Source organism: Alligator mississippiensis, chromosome 12, assembly GCF_030867095.1.
Source record: "Alligator mississippiensis isolate rAllMis1 chromosome 12, rAllMis1, whole genome shotgun sequence".
Taxonomy (NCBI): Eukaryota; Metazoa; Chordata; order Crocodylia; family Alligatoridae; genus Alligator; species Alligator mississippiensis.
Window position 1 is genome coordinate 43,492,206 of NC_081835.1, and position 16,602 is coordinate 43,508,807.

The following is a 16,602-nucleotide window of genomic DNA, read 5'->3' on the forward strand; positions in this document are numbered from 1 at the left end:
GTGAAAGGACAGACCCCACAGGCATTGGATCTTCCCAATTATTTGGGTATAAGGGCACCAACCAACATTGATGCTTTTGGAAGTGACTGATTGGAAACAGCCAGCTGGAGGGGCACAGATCCCTCTCCATGCAGGAGAGCTAGACAGTGTATTCCAGCTAGGAAGAGAGGCATGAAGGTGGTTATCTCAACAGAAGCACCAGTTGGCGTCTGGCTGTGCAGACCTAGTACATTTGGATCAGGAAAGCCAACACGTGCTTCATGTCTTGAGACATGCATTTTCTCAAGCCCTAGGCTTTGCATTGTTATTGTGGGCAATTTCTTACAGATGATGGCTCAGCCCAGACTAGGAAGAGGAAAAGTCTTGCTTTTCTTTCACTGTGAACCAGATTCAGGGCAAAGCAGCCCCTGCTCTAATATGCATCAATCACACACAGTGCCAGTGGGTGGCTCTTGAGACCAGTGATAATGGGGGCACATCTCGCTGCCCCTCCCACAACCCTTCCCCCCATGCCCTGTCCCTAAGCTTGTCTAACATTTCTCTAAACTATAGTTCCAATGAAGGAACCAACAAAAATCCTGGCTTCTCTCATTTTCTCCACGGTCAGATCACAGTGAAGGGGAAGGCTCTTTTCAACTACTGTAAATCCAGTATAAGTAACACTATTGATTTCAAAAGGAATTACTGAGATTTCCTCTGAGATTGGAACCTGATCCTCTTGTGTAAAATAAGACGACAACAGTTGTTTTATGGCATTTGATTTAAGCCCTTGAAGTTGTTTTGATCCAGGTTTGCAGCAAGACTCTTGTCTGTTTCAGCCAATAATTTCTAGCCCCTGGGATTCCTTATGCCTCTTCATATCCTTTCCTTGTAAAGCTTTGTGAAAAAAATGAAGCTTTTCTTTTCAGCCTCAAGACTGCACGTGTTCTTCTAGTCAGATGGCTCAGGAATGAGAGTCCACCTAAGAAGATCTCTTAATTCACAGACATAAAAGCAGTGCTGTAGTAAATTAAATCTTCATTGAAGGCTTTCATATGTAGCCAACTCAGTGACTTGCACAAAGTCTCCTAAGACATAGAGACCACATTTAATTAAATGTACTGTACTAAGGGAGAAAGTAATTGATTTATCTTCTGTCTGATCATGTCAATTGGACATAAGCATGGAGAAGGTTTTCTGTTTTGTTCTTATTCTTATAGACTAATAACTTGTACTTAAAATACTTTTTATGAGCGGGACTGGGAGTACTTTGTAGAGGGGGCTACACACCTTCAAGCAGAGAAGCTGAGGAACAGAGAGGCAAGGTGATTTGCTTGAGCTCACACTGAAATTCAGTGGCCTAATTAAGGATAGAACCCAAGACTGATCACTTCCAGGCCTATGCTGGAGACTGGGGGTGTTTAAAAATTTTCATCCTGTGCGCCACATCTTTATGAGCAAAAAATAGTGCAGGCACCTCCTGCCCATTTGCAGCTCTGTGGACCATTTGCCATTTGCGTTCACATCCCTGTAATAATGATGCTTGTAGGTAAGAATAACAACTGGAGAGCATGGGGACCCAACTTGTCAAGTGCATCGTACTCACAGTGAGGTCTGGATTTTCTAAACAGCCAGGGCCCACCCAGCAGCGACTTCTGGAACAGCACTGGCCAGATCCTCCAAAGCCCCCCTCCCTCAGCATGTATTCAACATGACTACCTCCACAAAATTCTGCCTCTCCCAAGATCAACCTCCCCAGACCAGCTCTTCACACCATGTTCCCTGCTGTTCATTTTGACAACATTTTGTCAACATTTTGACAACAACCTCTCTCCTTTCTCCCTGCACATCTTACTTCCTTCCCTGATCCCTTCCCTGCATTTGGGGCTCTGCAAAACCTCTGGGAAGCCTTTGGGAGGTTGTGACTACAGCAGGGAGCCTCAGACATTTCTTCAACAGGGCTATAATATGAACTGCAACCAGGTTTCATATTCAGCCTAGTTAGTTTTGGAAACAGTGCTTGGGATTACTGCCTGTCTGTCCCAAGACGGTAAGTTTAAAACTAACTGGTTCACCATGGTATAGTGTAGGGGGTAGCAGCAGGATGTATTCCTATCCCAGACTAAGTGTGAATACCCACCATGATTACTAAAGAGTAATTTATCCTGGATATAACTGTAGTAAGGAGTGAATACACAATTAGCTTGTCCAAGCTGGCTGTCCACAGTAAGTGCCATGACAGGGCTTGGTCACTAGATGGTGGGAGAGCTTGTAATAGATTTTTTGCATGGAGTGAATGGCTACCCTGGCATGACCCTGATGAGTAGGCTGAACATATGACATTTACAAGCTCAGTGACCCCAAGGTAAAGTCACTACTATTTTTTAAAGTTGCTTTTACCAGAGAAAAGAGAGACTTACTCTGTAACAAGACTGTGTGGAGTATCTCCTCCACTTTCACATGCAATAAAGTCAACGTGTTCCATAGTAAATGTGATGTGTGTCTATGCCCTTTCTCATTTATCTGTGACTTCTGATATGCAGTTACATCCATTTTTCTATGTGTGAGTAAACCCTTCAGCTGTGCTTGCACCCTTGTCTTTCTAAGACTATTTTTGCTTTAATGCATAAATACGGAGCTGATTAGGATCTCTTGTACATTGTAAAATATTTGGAGCAGGAAGCCATCTCTTTGGTCTGCATTTGTACAGCACCTGGCACAGAGCAGTGGAGTCCTAATCCATGTCTAAGGCTTCTAGGCTGTATGATAACACTAACAACAACAACAATAGCAATCAACTTTAATCCTAAACATTTAATCCTAAACTGGCACCAGTGCCTGGGTTTCAGTTAAATGCACTTTAGTGATTGTGTCCTCCTAAGACCCCAGGGGATGGGGGGATAATTTCACTGTCTTCTCTGATGAGTCACTAATCTTTTCTAGCCCTTATTGCGGTTATTAATGAAGATGACAGAGAATTACAGCTGTAACAGCAAGCATTAAGCCATTTAAAGCCAATGAATTTAAAACAAATAAAAGGTGCTTGTCTAAAAGGCTTCCTGGTGCTGACCCTTCCATCGTTAAAACAAACTCAGGGCATTAAGCAAAGCCATGCATCGCAGCCAATGGCAGCTGAGCTGCTGGAGGAAGTTATATCACTTATAGAGATGATAAATTAATTTTCAAAAGAGATTAAGGGAGAGATGACCCCAGTCTGCCCTTATGTGCAGCTCTACAGAATCTCCATAGACTCTTGCAGGGAGCTGTCTGACAAGTCTGAGCATAGCAACAATTAGCCTTGAAATATCTGAAGAGACTTTGAGGATGACATATCTCCTAGATGCTCTGTGTAAACATCAGACAACAGGATGGCCCAGCCTTGCCAGGCTGGCTTTCTCTGCACTGCCAGCCAGGGAGGGGGAGGGGGAAGGGAAGAGACACACGGTGGAGTGGGGGGCAGGGAGGTGGGGGGGGTATTTAAAAAACTTTGTTAGACATTATTTCTGCTGGGGCCCAGCTTGAGACGCATCTACACATGCAATTAATGAACACAGATAAAGTCCAGAGCTTATTGCTCTGGAGTTTTTTGCTCCCGTATGCACCATTAAATATGTGCTTGAAGCAAAAAATCCTGGAGTATATTGCTTCGGAGTTTATTCACGCGTAGCATGAAGCACCTAGTAAGAGCAGCCTCAGCTAGCAGGGGACCCAGGGGTCAGCCTGCCAGCCCAGGGCTGCTCTGACCAGGCTCCAAATGCTGCAGAGGGACTGGCTGAGATACGAGGGTGCTTCAGCATGGGGACTGCCTGCCTACTAGCCCCATCCTACAGGACTCTGTGCCCCAGCCAGCCAGAGCAACATCTACATGTGTGCTGCTGCACACAAAAAAACTCCATAGCAGAGTAGTATTTGTATTTACAAGTATTAAGCCATTTAAAGCCAATGAATTTAAAGCAAATAAAAGATGCTAAAGGGCTGCCTGGAGCTGACCCTTTAATCATTAAAATGAACTCAGGGCATTAACCAAAGCTATGCATTTCAGCCAATGGCAGCTGAGCTGCCAGAGGATGTCTTGTCACTTACACAGATGACATAGTACTTGTATTTACAAGTACTACCCTGCTGCAGAGTTTATTAGTTTCATGTGCCCTAATAGGGGCGCACTTGTAGACACTGAACAGTAAACGTCTCGTGTAGATGTGCCCCATAGAGTGGTCTCAAGCTGGGTGGTCCTGATCTTGACCAGCTCTGTTCTCAGTCTCCGGGATATGTGCTAAGATCACATGCTGGCCCTCCCTGTGCTGTGCGATGAAACATTTCCATTGCCTTCTGCAGAAGAGCACTGCGGTTTCATGGAGATGAGAGTCTAGTCTTTGAAGTACAAGCAGCATTTCATGCTTTGTTCTGAGCCCTTGATGGAGATGAGATAGAAGAGGGGATGAACTACAACCCTAAGCCTGTGTGAGAACTGACAGTGGAACACAGTGCTGTAACCTATTCATGTCCCTTTGGTGGTGTCCAGGACCTGGGAAAGCCCTTTGGCTGTCCAGGGAAAATTGCCTTGAGAGAGGCACTGCATGGGGCTGCCTTTTGCTGTCCCATGCCTGCAAGCCCTAGTACCGGGCACCCCATGCCTGAAGCTGAAGGAACAGAAGGGAGCAGCCCTGGGTTAGATTCCTTGTGCAAAACACTGACTTTGTTTTCTAAAACAATGACAGACTATCAGGAAGAGGTGTTTCCTCACTTCTTGTTCTAATAACCCTTTCCCTAGACCAATAATTCTTAACCAAGGTGCCAAGGTATCCTGGGTGGCCAGAAGATCTCTTGAAGGGTGGCACAAGGTGTGAAGCAATAAGCAGGTGGGAAGAGATAAGCGCAGGCTCAGGCTTCTCCCTGCCTGGCTGCTCCCCTGCTTCCACTGCCTGGCCCCTCTGCAAAGAGGTTAACAGTGTAATGAATACATTAGGTTTTTTAAATGGGGTGCTGCTCGATTTTCAAAAATTATGGAAGGGTGCCTCAAATCCAATGAGGAGTGCCTCGAGTCCAAAAAGGCTGAGAACCATTGCTCCAGAAATTGACTTTTCATAAAGGAAAAAACAAGATTATTTGTTGTATGAAAATTTCATATCATTCTATTATATCTGGGTTACAAGCCCCCCTCCTAGTTTGCCTGATGCTTTTCACCATTATAAATCTCTGTACTGTACATAACTCTACCAGTGCTCAGCCCTTTGTCCGCATTTCCCAGGCCAGGCATCTCAGGCTGAATTCTCTGGAAAGCTTCAGCCAAACAGCTCAGCCCAAGATGGAAGCAAAGGGAAAATATGACACCCTGTTTCCTGAAAAAGCTTTGACTGCCCTTGCTCTACTCCATCACATGGAGAAGGATTTGGCATGTGGTAAAGGAGCAGCCTTTGTGTCTGAGACAGGCCTTCTGCTTCCCCCTGCAAATCTGTCTACATTCAGCCAAATGATATGCCAAAGTATGTGCAGATGCTGAGGATGAAGCAGTCCCTTTCCATGAAGAACAATGTCCTTTATGAGAAGGTGAATGGAATGAGTGTGGCAAATGGCATGAGGAATGAGACAGGCGATGGGACGCTTAGGCTAACAGTAGTAGGTTTAAGGCATTTCAGCCTACCAGTCCCTGCTGCTATCCTGTCGTTTGGGGACTGATGTCTACCAAGCAACCCAGCAGAAGGAATCACCTCTGAGAGGGTGTACCACATGTAAGAGGTGGCACTAAAGACAGCCCAGGACTGGTGCTCTCAGCAGAGTAAAGAAGGTGCATGGCAGGAGATGACTGGAGAGGTGGAGAAGGACTTGGCTGCAAAGGGGGAGGGCAAGAGACTGGATGCTGTGGCACTGGGAAGCCAAAAGAAGGACTATTAGGTTGGGCTGATGAGAGGATTTCAACAGCTGTATTTGATACAACTGGGGGGCATAGGGGAACTTGAGGACTGGAAGAGCTACAATGAAGATGAGAAGGCCCTGATGAGCAGGCAGGTAAGGCTGAATTTAAACTGTAGAGGAGGAGCAGGATACAGACATGGGCCAACTGACAGCTAAGTCTTTGTATTTACCCAACAAGCATCTTGGTGTCCAGGAGTAGGGATTTTCCCAGTACGAGAACACAGCATTACCGTGGGATCTAGCAGATTGCCCCTCCCCGCCAGGATGGGGGATCCTACTTACTTACCACACTGCTGTGCAGTGCCCAGGATATGCGGTCTAAAACTTATGGTGTGTCTAAACTCATGGTGAAAGGGCTGCAGCACATCTTGGGTTTTCTGACTTCAGTAGCTAACTGCAGCCTTAGATGCAAAGGTCTTCTCTGGGCCCTCAGTCCTGCATCTCTCCCAGAGTCCTCAGCACTCCCAGCTTTTCGCGGTTTCATTCCAGTTCCAGGAATGAAAGAGAAGCTGGACTGTATGAAGGGAAGTTGGTATGAGTGCTGCTGGCACTTGGGCAGTAGGTGGCAGCACATTGCCGTGTCCTGGCAGCAGGCTCCAAAGAATCCCATTGCTTTGCAGGGCAGCCTGGGAGCCCTGCTAGGGTGCATGGGGCTAGAACCCCAGGACCTGCATGTCTCAGGTCAGAGCTGAACCGCAGAGCTGGGAACCTGCTGGCCTGTAACAGGAGGACAGTGATCCTGTGAGCAATGCTGTGTGGATACCTTCTTCTAGCCCGTATGGGGAGGGATCTCACTTGTACCACTGCAGTTCCTGAGTGTCTTCCACTCACACATTAGGTGATGCGACTAGTGTCTGTCATCCATTCCCTCACTCCTCTCCTGGGCAGCAGAAAGGGAGTTTGGTAGGGCATCTTTGTTCCTTTAAAATTTCATTGGTTCTGCTTTGCTTGTGACATCTTGGTTGATGGGAAGGTGCCTATGATGTTAAAAGCTACTGATGATGATCTCATTTGAGCAGGGGCTGGCTGAGATTCATAGATTCATAGATTGTTAGGGGCTGGAAGGGACCTTGCAGATCATCGGGTCCAGCCCCATGACTCTAGGCAGGAAGACAACTGGGGTTAGGTGACCCCAGTGAGATGACTGTTCAGTCTCCTCTTGAAAACCTCCAGGATAGGTGACTGCACCACCTCTGGAGGGAGTTTATTCCACAGTCTGGACACCCTGACTGTGAAGGAGTTTCTCCTACTAGTAAGCCTGAAGCAGCCTTCCAGGAGTTTGCATTCATTGGTCCTGGTCTTCCCTGGGGGTGCCCTAGTGAACAGTTGTTCACCGAGCTCCTGATGCACTCCTCTGATATAGCGGTAAGCTGCTATCAAGTCCCTTCTCAACCTTCTCCAAAGCATCTTTTGAGAATACCTGGGAATGTCGCAGTTCTCCTCTTTCCACACAGTCCCCTGTTTGCTTGGGTAAAGATCGGGAAGGGACGTGTCCAACCCCTGCTTTACCCTCCCCTCCTGACTCTGTTATTCCCTAGTGATTCATATTTCAGCCCTGATCCTCTTGGCTCTGGAGATCAGGATTTGGGAACCAGATGGACACCATGAAATCAAAAGGATTAGTAAAGAGACAGCAATTTAATTCAGCGAAATGCAAGGCAGGGAGCATAATGAGGGAGATGAGGGCTGTTCTCCTACAACAAGTTAGGCTTAAAAACTATTCCCCAAGCACAGAAACCCTCCTCCCTACATATTATGCCAGGTGGCAGTGCTGCCCTGTGCAGCTCTATTGTAGCAGAAAGCCCCCTTTTCCTCTTTCCTGCAGTTGCTCTCCCCTCCTTGGATATATTTTTCCTCTTCTACCTTTTCTTCCTTCCTCTTTCTTTCACTTTAAGATAAGGAATTGTGTTTTAAAAATTGTATGTGCGTATTTTGTATCTCCCCTTGTATTTTGGTATTTTTATCTATTTGTATGCCATGGCATTACTTTTGTAGATTATATTTTATATGCCTCACCTTTCAACTTTCAACTATAAATGTGTTTAGTAAAAATGTTAACAAGGGCAGGAGTCAAACTGCCGCTTCCCTGTATCAGGCGGGCCCCTGAAAGAGCAAGTAAATCAGTGATTGAATGCGTAACACAGTAGCAGGCGGCCTTTAACACCTAGGGAAACCACAGATCAACCGGAAGAAATCAATAGAAGACAATGTAACAACCGGGAAATCTCTAAACGTCACTGTTCAAGGGCTAGAAGCCCTGGTCTGAGTTAATCAATGCCGGGGACCAACTTTTGGGATGAATATCTCCAGATCGACCGCTCCCAGAGCCCTATTCAAAATTCATCAACGGACTCCCAAACCTGCACGTACATGCGGATGACCCCTGGGGCTGACAGATGTCATCCAGTAGCCACCAAGGGGGAAGTCCCACGAGGGTCAACAACCCCTGGATTGGGCAAACCTGAAAACTGGGGAGTCACCAAAGTCTGCCAAGGACAGATAAAAACCAGTGAAAAGTGACCCTCAGCAGTGCCCAGTTGATCTCCAACTTGACCAGCACCCGACCTGTCCAGCCAGAAGGACCAGGCGGCGACCCCCTTCTGGAGGATAACACCACGCTGGAAGAAGCCTCGACTGGCCATCGACGGCAGACTCCAGCGCCTATGGGATAGGTATACCTGACTCTTGTAGCTTGCTACTGTGTGTGTGTGCATGTGTGTGTGTGGGGGGGGACCAGCCTCAAGTTTTATGATTTAACTTCATTACAGTGCTTCAGTCCACCTAATAAACCAGAATTTTAAGGATCCCGAGTTGGACATTTGTAGCCAACACTATGATTTAAACACTACTGGAGGCAAAAAGGAACAGTAGGCCACAAATTGGAAGACAGGAGACTGTTTCCAGCTCCACTGGTGCCTGCTTAGATGAATCATGTCACCTCCACGTGCCTCAGTTTTCCATAATGCAAAGGTCCAGAGAATGCTAAGCATTTGCACTGCCAAAGAGCCAGTGTGCACATTACCAAGAGTCCTTAGTACCCATGGCTTTCGCAGGAGTTGTCAGCATGTAACACTACACAGAGATCTCTAGCAAGACCAGTCCTATATTGATTTCAGATTGATTGTTCCTCCTGAGCCTTCTCCACTGTGTTGAGTCAGGGAATGGCTGAGATAAGACCACATATAAAATAAAGATAGGGGCTCTTGGAACAGACAGAAAGTGAGAAAAGGGGAAAAGGATGTAGTGATATGGAGCCTCGAACAAGAGAGCTGTCTGATACAGGAGTTGTGTTTGCTGTATCTTTAGACCTGGACATATAACATGTTCACACCTGTGTAACTAATATCAGTACTGGTACTTACCTGAGTAGACAGAGAACCAGCTCTCCAGAGGAAGCTGACACCATAGGCACTATTGCACTGCCTCACCACCAAGTGGCAGGGAGCCAATAATAGCCTGTTTGCATTGAGCAAACAGTTACCCTGGGATGAAGCATACATACAATACCTACACTGGTATAACTTACACTGTTGTAGTTTTACCCCTAATTTTTCCTGGAGTAACTGTACACCAAGTTCTAGTAAGTTACACTGGTGTATAGCTATTAAACATTGTGTGTCTGCTTCTGTACATTAGTGTAAAATAAGTTACATCAGTATAAACGTGCCATGTGTCCAGGTCTTAAATCCAGAGTTTAGCGAACTATAGCCCTAACTCCTAGGAGTGGGAATGAAGATAATAGTGGGTTAGTTCTCATTCACAAAGTGCACCAGTTCTTCAGGAGAAATATGTCATGGCCTTTCTGTGACTTGCCCTGTCCTGCTTGTCCATCAGGGTCACTACTGGATGCACAGTTCATAGGTGACATGTCTCTATCCAAGGAGATCTGTTGCTGCACTGGGCTAGTCTGCTGCACTAGACAGAACTGGCTCCTTGAGTTCTCTAATTGACAATGTGATGGACATAACACTGCCCTCGTTCCCTGACTGGTGGAACACTCCTTTACAAAATACTTTCACTTCAACCCTTAACTAATTCCATTTTATTTCCATGTGAGTTACTTACCTAGATTAAACAAGTCTTAGCTACCAACCCTGAGCTGGTTTCCTGGATATGTCTACACAAATTGAACTTGGCTTGCTCATAAAAGCTCATAAAAGCTGCTGCCAGGAAAACAGATCTGAGATCTGCAACAGTGCTCACAAATAACCTACCTTGTGACCCTCCAGGCTTTACGTGACCAGGTCAGTTTCCAAGCCAAAGCTGACACTGATAGCCTGGGTCACATGCAAAAGAGAAGGTGACCAAAGATAAGAGTTTTGTGCTACTCTGAAATGGAAGAGAGAAGTTGGGTAGAGAAGTAGGACTGGCTGAGAAGGACAGTGCGTTGGAGTCACTAGCTTCTTGAGAAAGACTCTTACAAAGAAAAGAAGCAATAGGCTGAGAGAAGTCAGGATCAATAAGGAAAAGAAACTATGCTGGACCCAAAGAGACAAATTTCAGGGCCTGTTGTCTCAGTGTACCCATTGTTTTGTATTAGAATGTCTCAGGGTATCAGAGAGGTGAGAGATGTGTCTGTTCTGAGAGCCAGAAGGTAAGGCTGGGTGATAGCTGGTGAGTGAGAAGTGGTCAAGGAAGTTATATAAGAAGAGGGACATTAAGGGCAACATTAAAAGTGATGGAGTCAGGGGCAGGAGACCCTACTCAGCAAATGGAGAAGGGATTTCATCATGCTAATGTCAATGCCAAAGGCCTCCATGAGGTCACCTTAAAAACTTTCTTCCCCTCCTACACTTGAGGGTCTGTTGATATTTGGGATACAGTCACCCATCTTTGTATACAGGCTGAAGGGGATGTTCCCACAATGGCCCCTATTGTATGAGGACGATGACATTCCAGAGGGCCTGTTGAGCTGGAGAGGGATGCTTGGGTTGTGGTGCTCTTTCCCTTGGACTGAAGCCACCTGACCAAACAAAGGAGGCTCAGTGCTCCCAGCCGGCTGCTGGACAAGTCCAGGGAGAGGTGCTGGGAATCTGCGCAGTGTTAGAAGAAAGAGAATATGACAGTTCGTTACTTGGGCCATAATACTTGGGTCCGCATCAACAATGAAGCTCTCCCCTACGCCAAGCAGAAGCAGGCTGCCCGCTCCAGGGTAAGACAAGACTTGATCGAGAACAACTGCCGTCTCCTGAGACAGTGTGGACAACCTTCTCCCGGGGTAATAGGGACCATCCTTTCCTGAGATAACGAATTACTAGGGACTGTCCTTTTCTGAGGCTGTGGGGGCCATCATCTGAGGTAACAAGGACTGCCTTCTTCTGAGACAGAGACAGTTTCCCAAGACAGTGAGAGCTGCCTTCTCCCAAGGCAGTAAGGAGACTTTATTGTCTTTAGCTCATTCCCTGCCCCCTCCCCCCCCCCCCAAAAAAAAAAAAAAAAAGTGCTGCAAGCTGGTTCCTCAGTTTCTGTGGATAAGCGCTAGAGCCACATAGATAATCTTTCTCAAGTCAGGACTGTAGAGCTGCACAGATGTACCCTAGCTAAGGACTGGCTTTGCTTCTCCAGCAGGCCCCATCTCTGCCCTTCACTAAATCCCCTTATCCCAAAGGGAAGGTTTGCTTGTTGTACAACCCACCCTTACAGCACCTACATTTAGCTGGAAGGAAGAAGGGACAAAACTAACTTTTTTGAATGGTTTACTTTTAAAGGTAGGAAGGGAGCAGGAATCTAGAGGAGACCTCCAGCCAAGCCAACTAGCATACAAGGTTAGAAGGGAAGAGGAAGGGTAGCTCTTCAGTAGCTCATCTTCAGGGCAAGAGGTGCTCAGGCTTGTTGCTGCTGACCCCAAGCACTGCAATGATTAGTTGGCAGAAAGACCCCTTAAATCATGCACAACAGACTCCCAAGGCCTTGCAACTAAAAGGAGTTCTTGTGTGAGAGGAGCCAGCCCCCCCACCCTGAGATTGCTCAAATAGCATGCCACCCACGACATCTCTGAGAGCATTCTTCGGTGCTGAGAGAACGGCTGTGCCTACATCCTCCATGGCATTCAACTACCTTCCCTATGCAGACCTTCTTGCTGCCTCTCTTCAGTTATAGGTATTGAATATATATCACCGAATGAGACTGTGCCATGCCAGGAATGTACCGGCAAAGAACAGAGAAGCAGCCCCTGTGCACAACGTGAGCAGCCCAGGTACACACGTGGACAACGCACAATAGGAGCTAGAAGTACTGGACAGAGGCTGTGCAATTGCCATTCAAACAAGGCATTTTAGTGCTTGTGGCCCCAGGTCACATCAAATTGATTGGTAAAATATATTAAATATTTCTTTTTTTTCATGGTTTCCCCCCTTCTGTCCTCAGTCCAGGACAGAGTTAAGGGTACTTATGTTCACATCTTACTTTAACATGTTTAGATTTTGCGAGTATAGACTCTGAATTTTCTGAGCCTATAATGCTTGATTTTAGAAAAATGATGATGACTCGCTCATATATTTTACCCTCAAGTCAGTGATAAGGACTGTCAACCATGCCTGCCTCTCAACATATTCTTTTAGGAGGTGGGAAATTTCCTTAATTTATTTTTTTAATGTTGAGAAATATAATATACAAGTACTAATCAAGCAGGCCAGAACATGCTCCTGTGAGATGTTTGTAAGGATTCATACTATGAACCTTAAGCTATTTATTCAGGGCAGTCTCTGGCACACCAAACCATGATGCTGTCAGATCTCAGCAGCCACTGCAACTGGCTGCAGCTCTGCCTGGCGGCAGCTAAAATAAACTGTTGAGTCTGAACTTTAATTTGCAGTTGACTCAGTCTAGCAGGTAGTGTTGGCTAAAATAGCACCATGTAAAGAACAAGCCAGGGTGGAGGCGACAAACATCAGTTCCCAAGTCAATAGAAGCCTTGTCCATTCCTGTGCCTCGGTTTCCCCAGCAGTGCTGCTGCTGTGCACAGCAGAACTGAGGCAGCAACACCATGGGGAGCCTTTCAAGCTCCAGTGCCCAAGCTTGTAGTCACCATGGAGCTATTAAAGAGCAGTGAGACCTGGGATGAATAATCTACCACTGAGAAGTATAGACAGCATGTGTCTGGTCTGCATCATAACAGAGACATGGCAACCAGTACAGAGCTACTAAGGAGGTGTGGTGATAAACACAGTTACCTATATAGTTACAGGGTCTTCATTGAAGAGATACCCGAGCTTTTGACTTGACCCACTCTCTAATTTATTTAATCATAGAATTTGAAGCAGTCTTTGGTAATTCAGCTTAATTACAATCTGATTTCTTAAGATATAGCCTATGAACAAGACTTCAGTGAATTTTAAACAGCTTTGAATATTTAGGTTAGTCTATTACTAAGATCAGCTGGGGCAAAGTGAAGACTGAGAGGCAGAAGATTTGGGTTTTTAATTCCTTTTGACTCATGAACTAAGCCTTACTTGCATCTTCTCAAAAAAAGTCATCCTGTAAGCACTGCAGTGTGCAGAGGCACCATATCCTTTATACCAGAGAGGCCAACTCTGTGCTTTAAACGTAAAAGCAAACTGAAACCTTAACATGTCCCTATTCCAGAGTGAACAAGAGATGTTACGGGAGTACCACACTTACCTACCAGTCTCTGATCACCTGCACAGGTGCTATCCTTCACCACTAAGAATGCAGCCTTCTCTGGGATAGAGCTAAGCCACTGTCCTGTACTAACAGTGCTACAAAAATGCACTGGCTTCTGCTAGCTTTCTGGGCACAATTCAAGGTGCTGGTTTTTGACCCTGAGGCTCTAAATGGCCTGAGCCTTACATACCTGAAGGGCTAACTTCACTCTTATGTTCCACCACAATCCCCAAGAATCACGAGAGACTCCTCCAGCAAGTACCATGTTAGCCAAGTTCACTTGCTGAAAACATGTGGAAGGTCATTCTTGATATTTGTGCCTCAGCCCTGGGACTCCCTTGCCATTGTGGCCCACAACAACCCAAGCCTGGACACCTGGAAGCATTGTAAGACCTTTGTATTTGGGAAGGTCTTCAGTGGTCAAGGTTAAGTTTCTGAGCATTGTCTGGGGAGTTTGTTCCATTACATATTATTGTATTTCATATTTTTTTATCTGTATAGTTTATCTTTTTTTTAATTGCAAGCTGCCCTGAGCTTGCTTTGGGAAGGACATCTAAAATGTGATAAACAGGTACACAAATAAGGTATCCCTAGACCCACACTGAGGCAAAAATGCACTCAGAAGAACACTCTTGACTCTTCTCCCCATAGTATGGCATCCCCTAGAACCACACTTTTTCCTTAATAAAAAAGTCATGTCCCAAGTCAAATCAGCCAAATCACTTCCAAATCTGAGTCATTCAAGCAGTATATGTCAGATGCTTCCAGATCCTTGGGCCCACACACAGGATGCTCGCCAAAGCCTGGAGGTTGGGGTTCAGATGCCCCTGAGTTTCGTTTGCCCTAAGCCGTATGGCCACAGGAGCAAGCTAGGGAGGAGTCTCCCATTTCCATAAAGTCAGCATATAGCCAAGATCTTCCCACTGGAAGTGAAAGTGAGAGGCTTACTATGCATTACCTCGGTCAGGGTACTACCCCCTGCCAAGAAAGTGGCTTTCTCTGCCAGTAGGAAAACCACCTTAGTGGTCATGGTATTTCCCCTGCCAGGTAACATTCAGAGGACAGAGCCACCTGCCAGATTACCACCAGCACTCGCCACAGCAGCACCCGTCCCCCATCCTAGTACAAGCAAGGCCTCTCTTTGTTTAGCCTGTGGGAGTTGAGGGCATCACAGACACAGGCAATAGATTAAGCTTGGCCTTGCGGGTATTTAGTTGCAGAGATTGATGGCTAGTCATTTTAGCTCAATGCTATGCCCTTTTCAAGCCTGGCTTAGGTCAGAATGGGATCCAAGCTGGCCTGGGTGTTAGGGCAGGAGTGGGCGAAGGGTCCAAGGTCGCTGCCTTTCCCGCCACTCCCTGCTGCCTCACAAAGGAAGCCCCAGCATGTTCCAAACTCTGACAGAAGTGCTCTGCTGCTTTGTGAGCTGAAGTCATCCTGGCACGTCCAGCCACAAGAGGAGCCTTTCTTCTCCCCAACAGGGCCTTGATCAAAAGGATCCTGTCAGGGTTTTGTGTTGGCTGCATTTCATTGAAGGCTGCATAATCCCCAGCCATGCCAGAGGCACCCACATGGCCCTGAGTCTCACAACTCCCTGGGGAGAGCAGCAGACCCAGCAAGGGACCTGGAGGTCAGGGACAGCGATAGTGCCCAGCCTGCCCTGATAGTGCTGCCATAGAGGGCAGTGAGAGAGCATGAGAGAATTCAAGAGATGTACACCCCAGGCTGCCTTTTATGTGTCAGCAAAAGGGATATGTAACCCTTGCAATACTGGTGTTTTCTAACTAAGGCAGTGCCTTGGAGGATGTGTGCATCTAACCCAATAACAACTAAAAGTAATCTCATCCCTCTACACCATTAAGTGCAGACATGGCCTGTGTTTCTGGCTATGAGCTACTGTTTGAATGAAAGAGGGGGCAGCTTGGGTAGACTGAGTTCACTGCTCCTGCTCCCCTGACCTCTAGTCCTTTAAGGATAAAACCATTGCTGTGTACAAGGTTCTTCCCACTGTCCCGAGTTTCAGGAGAGGGTACAAGAGCCAATCTAGGCAGCAACAAGTTGAGAAGGGAGAATCCTAGCAGCATGTTATCCACCATAACCCACCGCTCTCCCAGGGATAGGGAAGAAGGCATGGTCCTGTGGGGAGCAGAGACTCCTTGTTGCACATCAAGTCATCTGAGCATCCGCTCAAATTAACTCTTTCCAGCTGCCACCGTCCCAAGCTACATTGCTCTGCTCCTGCCATGTCTAGGAGCCACCACCACATGGGGGCCAAGGGCAACAGAAGGGGAACCTGGAGCTGTATTATATTCATCCTAAGATGCACTAGGGCAGCCAGCACATCCCAGAGGATATTTGTTAGCAGTGGTGAACGCTGCCCAGGGGGGAGGGGGGGAGCAGCTGCACTTAATTCACTAAGACAAGGGAATGTAACCTATATTGATGAACTAACAGGACATTGGGTTGACAAGATACTATCTCCAGGGGTGGCTATTGAGCCTGTAGAAGATGATAAAAGATTCCCTGGGCCAATTGTGTGGCTCTGTTCCACCTCTTCACCATGCTCCAAGCTTCATTCTCTTACTCACATAGCTTTTACTCACAGGCTTCATTCTCTTACTCTAAGTCCTCAAACCCCTCTGTCTCTCTGTCAGGGCCTGGGCTTATATTCACCTTAGGCCCAGCCCTCCTCCTGGGTCAGATGATTTCTTCCAACCAGCCATAGCCACCACCTGCAGGCTCCCTGGGTCAGATCACCCCATAATCATCCCTGGCCTCACCTGCAGGCTGCTCCTGATGGCTGCTTGGCCTCTTAAAGCGCCAGGTGCTGTAAGCATCCGGCAGCAGTCAGCATTGGAGCGGGTTCATTATGACTGAGGGCAGTGAGCATTCCTGAGCTACAACATGAGGCATGCTGTTGGCAGGGAGGAGCAGTAGAGAACAGACATCAGGTGACTCTGTTACAGTACGAAGGGTAATGCATGGCCAATGGAAGAAGGGCACTGTCCACCTTCTAAGTGACCTAGAACTAGTCTTACCCATGTGCTGATGCTGAGAATAACTCCTTTGTGCCATGTTCCAGGCTGT

The 16,602-nt window shown here is 46.8% G+C and overlaps 1 long non-coding RNA gene across 1 annotated transcript in view; it reads right to left on the bottom strand.

Moving 5' to 3' along the window:
• LOC109281861 (uncharacterized) overlaps window positions 1-16,372 on the bottom strand; it is a 59,386-nt gene extending 43,014 nt beyond the window's left edge. The window contains exon 1 of the long non-coding RNA XR_002088651.2: window positions 16,296-16,372. This is a non-coding gene — a long non-coding RNA (uncharacterized LOC109281861). The remainder of the gene's footprint in view (window positions 1-16,295) is intronic.
• Between the last annotated feature and the right edge of the window lie 230 nt (window positions 16,373-16,602).